Raw genomic sequence first — 11,115 nt, 5'->3', positions numbered from 1 at the left:
ATTTTAAGATGGAGAAACTGAAGCCAAGCATAGTGAAGTGACATGCCCTAGGTCACACACTGAGAGAGGGACAGGTCTGGTTGTACTGACTCCCATCTACAGGATCCTGTTGACTCTTATAAAGAATATATTTACAGTTTAGGACAGCAAATGTCATTCTGGGAAATGTGGCCTTTCCTCCTTTTTTGCCAATCATATCAATTTGGTTGTTGCACATGTATTATAGTATCAGTTCTCAAAGTGTGTCACCAACCAGCAATATCAGCATAACTTTATTTTTTTTCTTAATTTTTTAAAATATTTATTTACTGGGGAGAGGGCAGAGGGAGAGAGACACTTAAGCAGACTCCACGCTGAGTGCGGAGCCCCACGTGGGGCTCAATCTCATGACCATGAGAACATGACCTGAGCTGAAATCAAGAGTCAGAGGCTTAACCGACTGTGCCACCAGGTGCCCTAGCATAACTTTAAAAAAATCCAAATTCTTGGGCCTACTCAGACCATCTAAATCAAAAATTCTGGTGGTGGGGCCTTGGAACTCATGGTTTAACAAGCTCTCCAGGGGATTCTCATATTCATTAAAGCTTAAGAACCTCTATATTAAAGAAATTATTTGGAAATTAACTCTATCTGTAAATGAATCTTAATTACCTGGCTTACCTACCAACAGGCAAAGGCCACTATGAAGATACATGAAATTCTGTAAAGAAAATAATTGAGAGGGAAGAATGAAATTTTGTTGATCACCTACCTTATACAACAAACTCATTGATTTCTATTAGTTATTTAATCCTTAAGGAGCATTCTGAAGTATATGTATTATTATCTGAGCTTTGATGGAAAAAATAGACTCAGAAAGATGAAATAACTTGCCTAAAATCATTCAACTGGAAGTTGCAGAACTAGGATTTGAACCCAGATGTAATTGACTTCAAAGCTTTAAATCTTCCCATTATGCATTGAAACCCACTGGGCACTACACACACCTGGGGTGGAATAGCTACAACTCCAGGAGAAAAATCCATGCATTTAATCTCTCCATCATTATGGAGTGCTTTAATGTTGATTATATTTAAGATGTAATATACCTGTCTTGATGTTACATGGAAACAATATTTTGTCACTCTGACACAAGAGAATGAATGCCTTTTTTTACTCTTCTTCATTCTACTTACATCTATTTGAATATCAGTCCCCAAATTTCTATAAACTTGCCTAACGATGACAAGCTAATGTATATGTATATGCTCATTTTTTTTTTTCTTTAGCATTTCATGTAAAATATAATGTACCTTCAATGGGTCCTGTTTGGGGACATATAAAAAGTTTCTGAGAAATGAATCATTACCTTAGATATTATGTAAATAAAATCATGTAAGTATTATGTAAATGTAATTACATATAGAAGTAATTATAGGGATATATATTGCAAACTTCAGAGTTGTAATATAGGAAATTATAGGAGAGGGTAATTATATATCATGTTCCCCAAAGCTTCAACATCTAGGAAGAAATTCATCCATTTATATGTCTGAAAGAGACGTTAAATATTTTATTGTGTTCCACAGAGGGTGTGGTGAATGGGTGGTCTGATTAGGGAAATAGAGGATGAGTAGGTATTGTGAATTCAGAAGATGTTTGTATTGTGGAAGCATATCAGTTCTAGAGCTGTTAAGATTACTTGTCAATTTTTTTTTTAAAGATTTTATTTATTTATTTGACAGAGAAAGACACAGCGAGAGAGGGAACACAAGCAGGGGGAGTGGGAGAGGGAGAAGCAGACTCCCTGCCGAGCAGGCAGCCCGATGCGGGACTCGATCCAGGGACTCCAGGATCATGACCTGAGCCAAAGGCAGTCGCTTAACCAACTGAGCCACCCAGGCGCCCCAAGATTACTTGTCAATTACAGGCCTTGCTTATCTCTACCTGAGACTGGTTTTCAGTGTGTGGAGAGGAAAATTCTCCTTGCCTGCTCCATGTTCTAGGATTCTGCCTGTAAGAATGCCAACTGCATAATCTAGTACCTTGTAATGTTCTAGAAAATTGAACTTAATTGGACAGGTTGTAAAAATGGCTTCCAGAGGAAAAATAATCTCAAGAGATAAATGCACAAAATTTAGCAGAAATGTGTATGCAATATTAGTACTTGAGGACCTGTATCAAGGATTGTATCTGACGTGTGGTATGTAGTCTCTGTATAGGAGAATGGATGGAGCTTGAGAGTATAATGCAAAGCTAAATAAGTCAGAGAAAGACAAATACCATATGATCTCACTCATGTGGAATTTAAGAAGCAAAACAAATAAGCAAAGGGGAAAAAAGGAGAGAGAGAGAGAGAATGAAACCAAGAAACAGACTCTTAACTATAGAAAACAAACTGATGGTTACCAAAGGGGAGGTGGGCAGGGGATGGGTGAAATAGGTGATGGGGATTAAGGTGGGCCCTTGCTATGATGAGCACCGGGTGGTGTATGGAATTGCTGAATCACTATATTGTACACCTGAAACTACTGTAACACTGTATGTTAATGATACTGTAATTAAAATTATAAAAAACTTAATTTTAAAAAAAGGAGTAAAGACCAGAAATCACAAGTTAATGAGATCAGATTTGGAAGCAGAACAAAGCAAGAAGTTCGGGTGCTCAGTCTTATTGAGGGACAACTAAATATTTGGGAACCAGAGAATCTAAGACTCTAGACTCAGAGGACACCTTCTTTTTAGGACAAAGGTAGCAATCAATCACTGTACCTCACATATCCTATTCAAGGGCAGTTCTGTCATTTTCCTAAGTAAATGTCTCCCCATTTTTTTTACTTCTCTCTACCTCCCTGGTATTGTCATACTCCATGCCACCATTGTCTTTTGCCTGAATGGATTACAGTTGCCTCCTAACCTCTTGCCTCATTGCTACTTACCCTTTTTTTAAATTTTTTATTGTTATGTTAATCCCCATACATTACATCATTAGTTTTAGATGTAATGTTACATGATTCATTGTTTGTGCACAACACCCAGTGCTCCATGCAGAACGTGCCCTCCTCAATACCCATCGCCAGGCTAACCCATCCTCCACCCCTTACCCTTTTCATAATCTGTTTTGTATACTGCAGCCAAAGTGATTAATCCTTCAGTTACTCCACATTGATTTTAGGGAAAATATTAAAGTCCTTAACATGATCTATAAGTCTCTGCATGTTCTTATACCTACTTACTTCTACAGTCTTACCTGATGTTCCTCTCAGCCCTGCTCCCTCTGTAACTCAGTACTGCCCAGTTTCAGTTTCCTTAGGTAACATGCCTTTCTGCATAGAAAGCTTCCTCCATTACCCTTTCTCTTTTAGGTCTCACAGGATTTAATTCAAATATTGTTTCATCAGGAAACATTCCCTTTACAATTTTCTCCGGAAGCAAACACACACACACACACACACGTGTCTCCTTTGTCTCCTGTTATATTTCCTCACAGCTGCTATTCCCCCCACCACATAACTAACTAGTTTGCAATTATGTATTTGTGTGTTAATGTGAATAAATGCCTGTCTCCCCAACTAAACTTAAACCACATGAAAGCAGGAACCATATCTTTTTTATTTATTTTTTTTTATTTTGGGTATACCCTAGAGCTCAGATCAATGGTTGCTGTAAATTGTTTGCTAAGCAAAATCTTAGATATGACACCAAAGGTATAAGTGACAAAAGAAAAAAAAAATGATAAATTGAACTTCACAAAATTACAAAACTTTTGTACTTTAAATAGTATCAATGAAGTGAAATGAAAACCCACTGAATGAGAGAAAATATTTGGAAATTATTTATGTAGCAAGAGTCTTGTGTTTAGAATATATAAATTACTATTACAACCCAATAATAAATAATAAAATAATAATAATAACCCAGTAAAAATGGGTCAAGAATATGAATAGCCATTTCTCCAATCATGGTATACAAATGATTGATAAGCACATGATAAAATGTACAACATTACTCAATAGGGAAATGCAAATCAAAACAACAATGTGATGTTGCTTCGTGCCCACTAGAATGACTGTAATAAAAATTAAGGATAATAACAACTGTTGGCAAGGATATGTACAAATTGGAATCCTCATACATTGCTTGTAGGTATGTAGAATGTATAGCCACTTTGGAAAACACTTTGGTTTGTCTTCAAAATATTAAACATAGAATTGTTGCATGACTTTTAGCAATTTCACTACTAGTTAAATACCCAAGATAATTCAAGACGTGTCTCCATACTAAACTTTGTACACAGATGTTCATTTTAGCAATACTCATAATGGCCCCAAAGTGGAAACTACCCAAATTTCCATCAACTGATGAACAAGTAAAGCAAATATAGTATATTATTTATACAGTGGAATATTATTGAGCAATATAAACAAATGAAGTACTGTTACATGCAACAACATGGAGGAACCTTGAAAACATTATCCTAAGTGAAATAAGCCAGTCACAAAAGACCATAAAATACCAATTACAGTTGTAACTCCATTTACATGAAATATCCAAAATAGACAAACATACATAGACAGAAAGTAAATTAATGTTTCCCTAAGAGTAGGCAGGAAAAGAATTGGGAAGAAATAGGGAGTGACTGCTGATGGGTGCCTTGTTTTTTTTTTTTCCCTTGGCACTAAAAAGGTTATAAAATTAGATTATAATGATGGCTGCAGAACTCTGTGAATATACTAAACATCAGTGATTATATATTTTAAATAGGAGAATTGTATCATATGTATCAATAAAACCATTAAAATTTTTTGTCATGACTTGAAAAAAGTTTCTTATATTTAATGTGTGGGTACATTATTTTCACTGAATGGTCAAAAACTGTTAACACACATGCCCATTCAAAAATAATGCAAAACACCAGACATGGTAACTACATAGATAAATATATATTTAAAAGAAAGTCTTATACTTAAATATATTTGAAAGATAATTATTTAAAGCAAAACTATTAACAATGTATTATGAATTTTATGATGTACATGGAAGTAAAATATATGACAGTAATAGTGAAAGGGAAGGTTGGAAGAAACAGGAGTTTATTATTCTAAGGTTCTTACATATGATGTATTATCATAGCACTTGAAGATAGACTATAATCAAAGATGTATGCTATAAATTCTAAAGCAACTACTGAAATCATAAAACAGAGGTGTAGCTTAAAAATGAAGTAAAAAGCAAATAAAAATAGTTAATCCAAAAGAAGGCATAATAAGAGGAGCAAGGCTACAAACAATATATAGAACCAATAGTTAAAAAAAATAATGGTGGATTTAAAAACAACTTCAATAATCTCGTTAAATATAAATGGACTACATACCCCAGTTAAAAGTCAGAGATTGTGAGGTTGGATAAAACCTGTATATCAAATACAAGTAACATACATTAAATATAAAAATACAAATAGGTTAAAAGTTTAAAAAAATGAGAAAAAAAAACATGTCATGCTAACACTAAGCAAAAAACAGTTGCAGTAGATATATCAGACAAAGTAGATTTCAGGTGGCAACTTAGAAGTGGAAGTAACAATAGTAAGCCATTATGCATCTAATAACACAGCTTCAAAATATATGAAGTAAAATCTGTCAGAACTGCGAGTAGAAATCAATAAATCATTATCATAATTTGATATTAGAATACTCATAACAAATAGGGCAAGTCAACAGAAAATCAGTAAGTTTACAGATAACTTGAACAATACTAAAAACCAACTTGGCCTAGTTAACATTTATAGAATACTCCACCAAACTGGAGCAGAATATATATTGTTTTCAAGTACACATAAAACAGTTAGCAAGCTAGACCATATTCTGGCCCAAACATGTATTTCAATACACTTAAAATGATTAAAGTTACACAGTATCTTCTATGAATTATAATGAAATTAAATTAGAAATTGATAACAAAAGATACCTGGAAAATCCCCCAAATTTGAAAACTAAATAACACACTTCTAAATAACCCATGGCTCAAAGAAAACAAGAGGGAATTCAGGAAGTATTTTTGAACTGTATGAAAATGAAAATACAACATAGAAAAATTTGTGGGATTTACCTAAGACAGAACTTATAGGAAATTTTATAACTCTAACGTCTCTTTTAGAAAAAAAGAAGCGTCATGAATGACCTCAGCTTCAACCTTAAGAAACTAATAAGAGAAAATTAAATGCATGGTAAACAAAAGATAGGATATAATAAAGATTCAGGGCAATCTCCCGCAATGAAATAGAAGACAGAAAAATAATAGAGAAAATTGCTTATTCTTTGAAAGCTTATTCTTTGAAAATATCAGTAAAATTGATAAATATCTAGCCAGATTGATCTAGAATAAATATAAAATAGACACACTTTAGCAATATCAAGAATGTGAGAGGTGAGTGTTATGAATTAACTTCATACCAATAAATTTGACAACTTAGATGAAATGGACAAATCTCTTGAAAGATACAAAGACCCACTATAGTGATTTAAATAGTGTCCCCCAAATTACAGTCTTTGCAGGTATAATTAGTTAAGGATCTTGAGACAAAATCTTCTTGGATTTAGGCCCTAAATCCAGTTACTGGTGTCTTTATAAGAGAGAGATTTACACATAGACACAGGGAATAAAGCCTGTGAAGACCGAGGTAGAGATTGAAGTTATGCTGCCAGAAGCCAAGGAATTCCAGGAGCCACCAGAAGTTGGAAGAGGCAAAGAAGGGTGAAGTTGGAGGATTTATACTACCTAATGTCAAGACTTACTAGAATGCTACAGGAATGACTGTGGTAGTGGCATAAAGATAGACATATGGATCAATGGAACAGAATAGAGATCCACAGATATAGATGCATACATTTATGAACAACTGATTTTTTTTAAAGTAATTTGTTGGATAAAAGATAGTCTTTCCAACAAATGGTTTTGGAACAATTGGATATTCAAATGCAAAAATGTGAACTTGAATCTGTATGTCATACTGTATATAAAAATTAACAAAATGGATCATAGATCTAAATTTTAAATGTAAAATGGTAAAGCTTCTAGAAAAAAAAACAGAAAAACGTCAGTGTGGTCTTAGGCAAATTTCTTAGCTATAACACTGAAAGCAAGATTTATAAAAAATTAATAAATTAGACTTCATCACAATTAAGTATTTTTGCTTTGCAAGAGACACTAAGAGAATAAATAAAAATCCACAGATATGGAAAAGGTGTTTGCAAATCAAATATCCAAGAACAAATTTTATTCCAGGATATATAAAGAACTCTCCAGATGTTATTATAAGAAGTCAAACAAACTAATAATAAACAGGCAAAAGATTTTTACATAAACTTCATCAGAGAACACATATGTATGGCAAATAATCATTTGTCATTAATCATTAGGGAAATATAAACTAAAACCACAAAAGATGCCACTACATGCCTTATTAGAATGTCTAAAATTAAAAGGAATGGTGACACCCATATTTGCATGGATGTGGAACAATTAGAAATCCCATGTCCTGCTAGTAGACATTTACAAAAGTAAAAACCCTTGTGAAGACATTTTGGTGATTTCTTAAAAAGTTAAACACCTCCCAGTTGATACAACCATTATATTCTTAGATATTTACCCATGAAAAATGAAAGTATACATCTATATGAAGACTTATAGATGGATGTTTGTAGCAACATTATTTGTGTCACCCCAAAACTGTGGAAACAATCTAAATATCCATCAACAAGTGAATGGATATATCAACTGTGTTCTAGCCATACAATAGAAGCTCACAATAAAAGTCAATAAGAGGGAAAAAACTATTGGCACATGCAGCAATACAGAGTAATCTCGTAATTTTTCTGTGATAAAGAAACCAGATGAAAGAGCGCATACGGTTTGATTTCCATTTATATAAAGTTCTACAGAGTGTAAACTAATCAATAGTGACATAAATAAATAAATCAGCAGTTACCTGGGGACTAGGAAGTAGGGAGGAGTGGGATTAAAATAAGAAGAACTTTTGGGGTGATGGATATATTCACTATCTTAATATTGGTGAAGATTTCATGAGCATATACATATATCAAGGATTTTCAAATTGTACACTTACAGCACAAAAGTTTGAAAGAACTGAAAAATAAACACTGAGACAGACAATGGTGGCAGAGAGAGCAAGGGTGGTATATAAGGCTTTTCCCCCCAAATCCTGTTCAGGGCCTTGGACTATGTTCTTCAGGCACTGTAGAGCCCTTGAAGGTTTTAGTGGGCCAGTTACATTATTTGCATTTTAGCAGTGTGACTGGCAGCAGTGAAGGTAAAGGATTGGCAACACACATCTTTTTTTTTTTTTTTTTAACAATGTAATGGAATTGCAACAAATGTTCCAAATAATCTCTGCAGGATTTCCAGTGAAACCAATTAGCATACACTTGAAAAAGTACTGGTGGGGTTAGGGACTTATTCTGTAACTATTAAAACAAATTGGCCCATGTTGGCATACAAGCTAGTAAGTGGCAGAACAATGACTTAAAACCAAGCCTGTCTGATTGAAAGGCTATTTTTCTTTCCACTACACATGCCCTCTCCCACCTGGATACAAACCTCATTCCAAAACCTAATGGTGATGAAGACTCAAGTAATCAAATGAGAATTTTCAGGATTTTCTTCAAATCAGAATGTGGACTAAATGTTACATAATGCCAGGTCTGCTGCTGTACTTTCACCCTGCTGAAGCATGCTGTACCAATAATGGATTGCATCTACACCTTTTTATTTGAAAATATGAGTCACATTCCAAGATCATCCCCAAAGTGACACACGTTAAAAGTGATTAAAATGGGAATTCACTGTCTTGTTTAGGGACAATAAATTCAGTAAGCCACAGTGCTTAAGTGGGTATAGTATTCCATACTGGTTCAAGAACAACATCTCTAGTATAACCTAGATTAGATTGTTTCTCAGAGAAGCTCTAAGAGGAAGATAGAAAGCAAGAATGCCAAGCTTAAATTTATTTGGCAGAGGAGAGGTTAAACTTTAAAATTAGCAGTCTTCTGGAAACATGAAAAGCAGTTACCCTTATCCCATCCTATTTGGAAGTCTTTGAAGAAATTCGACATTTTGACAATCTGAAATGTCAGTCATTCATTCTGTGGCAAATGCATAGAAACCTACATGAGATTAGTCTGTTTGGCTTTTCAAAACTGTTGAACAAAACCCTCTTTGGACTTTGGCTAATAGTACTAATCAAAACTTTAATAATACGCTTGTCATTTACCCTTTTTTATTATAAGTTGGATGGGTCTGGAGATTGCTTATGCAATTTTCACACAAAAGAATGAGCAATGAGTGTTTCAGGCTTGTTACAAAATCATGTTTGCAGGCAAGGAAGAGAAGGGAATAAAGCTGGGCCTGAGGATTAAGGAAGTCCTCTCTAATTTGGCTAGATTTTATTTAGTCCTAGAAAGAGAAAAAAAAAAAAAAGAGATTAGTTCTCATTCATTTACTGACCCTAATGTGCATTATCATGCATTAAGCAGAACAGTTAGAATACAGTGTGAACAGGTTGGACTCTGTCCTTTTGCTTGTGGAGCTCATAGTGGAAATTAGTAAAGCAGAGGGATTAAACTGCATTTTAGACAACACTAGGTTTAAATTCTGACTTTCTGCACCCTGTCTCTGATAAATTTCTTTACATTCCTAAGTATTTTCTCCTTATTTGTAAAATTAACTATTAACAATAATACATATCTGAAAGGATATCTGTGTGAACCACATTACACCATGCATTCAAACCATGTAATTCAGCAATCTGTACTGTGTGCATTATTGTTACATGTTGCAGGTTATTGTGGTGTACTTGAACACATGATTTAGGTACTTTGCATGTGCTATCTTACTTAACCTTCATAACATCCTCTGTTTCTTTCATTTTACTAATGAGACAACAGAGGCACAAAGCATTCAAAAAACTTTTAAAAAAATCATTGTTAATAAGTGGCAGAGCTTGAATCAAGTTTCTGCTGGTTCCCAAATCCATGTTTCCCACTCTGCAATGCTGCTTTCTAAGTTAAGATTAAAAGGAAAAGGATACCACAAGAAATATTCATTTATTAGTGGCAATCCTGTGGTAAAGTTCTGTTACTAACCAAATCTGCATATTTTTATCAGTATCCATATATAAAATTGAATTGCAAAAGCAAAGGTAAATATTCTTACTTAACATGAGTTCCCAGAGATTTCCCAATGAATTTGCCCTCTGTTCTCATCAGTCTTTATATACAAGTCTTTTGGTTGAATTTTCCAGCCATGTTTATGGTGATTGCACTTGCTGAGCCAAAATTTGGGTATTCTGAAAGCAAATATCATTGCTTCCTAAAATTACAAGTAAACCCGATATATTAAGCACTAAAGATAAATTGAAGCAGGCACTCTGAAAAGACTGGCCCTATTACAGGCTGTCTAGTACAGGGGTTGGATAAGGTGCAGCTAACTGTGGCCAGAGAGATTCCCACTCTGAACTCCACCTCAGTCATTGTCTAGCAGTGTGGTCATGGGCAACTTAATTTTTTAGGTTCAATTTCCTCAACTGTAAAATAGAAATGATAGAGATAGCAAATAACACCTATGCATGGGGATGTTTTAAGGATTAAATGGAATCATGGTCCAGATTAATTAGCCCAGTGCCTGGCAAGTAGCCCTGAATAAACTATGGATGTGGTTGTTGATGCTCCATGGTTGTACAGGTCTCCATGGCCAGTTCTTTTTAAGTTCAAGTAAAACATTCTGAACAAATAGCCAATTCATAAGGAGAGATTAATCTGTGAAATGATGTTTTGATCATTTCTCCCACTCCCCCTGCTTGTGTTCCCTCTCTCGCTGTGTTTCTCTCTGTCAAATAAATAAATAAAATCTTAAAAAAAAAGAAAAAAGAAAATGTTTCCTAGAAAACTCTCCCTTTTCAATTCTCTTTCAATTATTCAGATTGCTTCAGAGAATATCTTCAATTAGGTGTTCATGCACACAGAAAAATACCTGGCAATCTTCATTTGAACAAAGAGGGGTTCATTGTGAAAGACCAAAGTGCAGTTAGTCTTTCTCAGCCCATAGCTGCTGCAGGAGTGA

This window comes from Mirounga leonina, unplaced genomic scaffold, assembly GCF_011800145.1.
Source record: "Mirounga leonina isolate KUSES-001 unplaced genomic scaffold, KU_Mleo_1.0 Mir_92, whole genome shotgun sequence".
Classification (NCBI taxonomy): Eukaryota; Metazoa; Chordata; class Mammalia; order Carnivora; family Phocidae; genus Mirounga; species Mirounga leonina.
The sequence above is the reverse complement of the archived record's forward strand: the minus strand, read 5'-3'. Positions refer to the sequence as shown.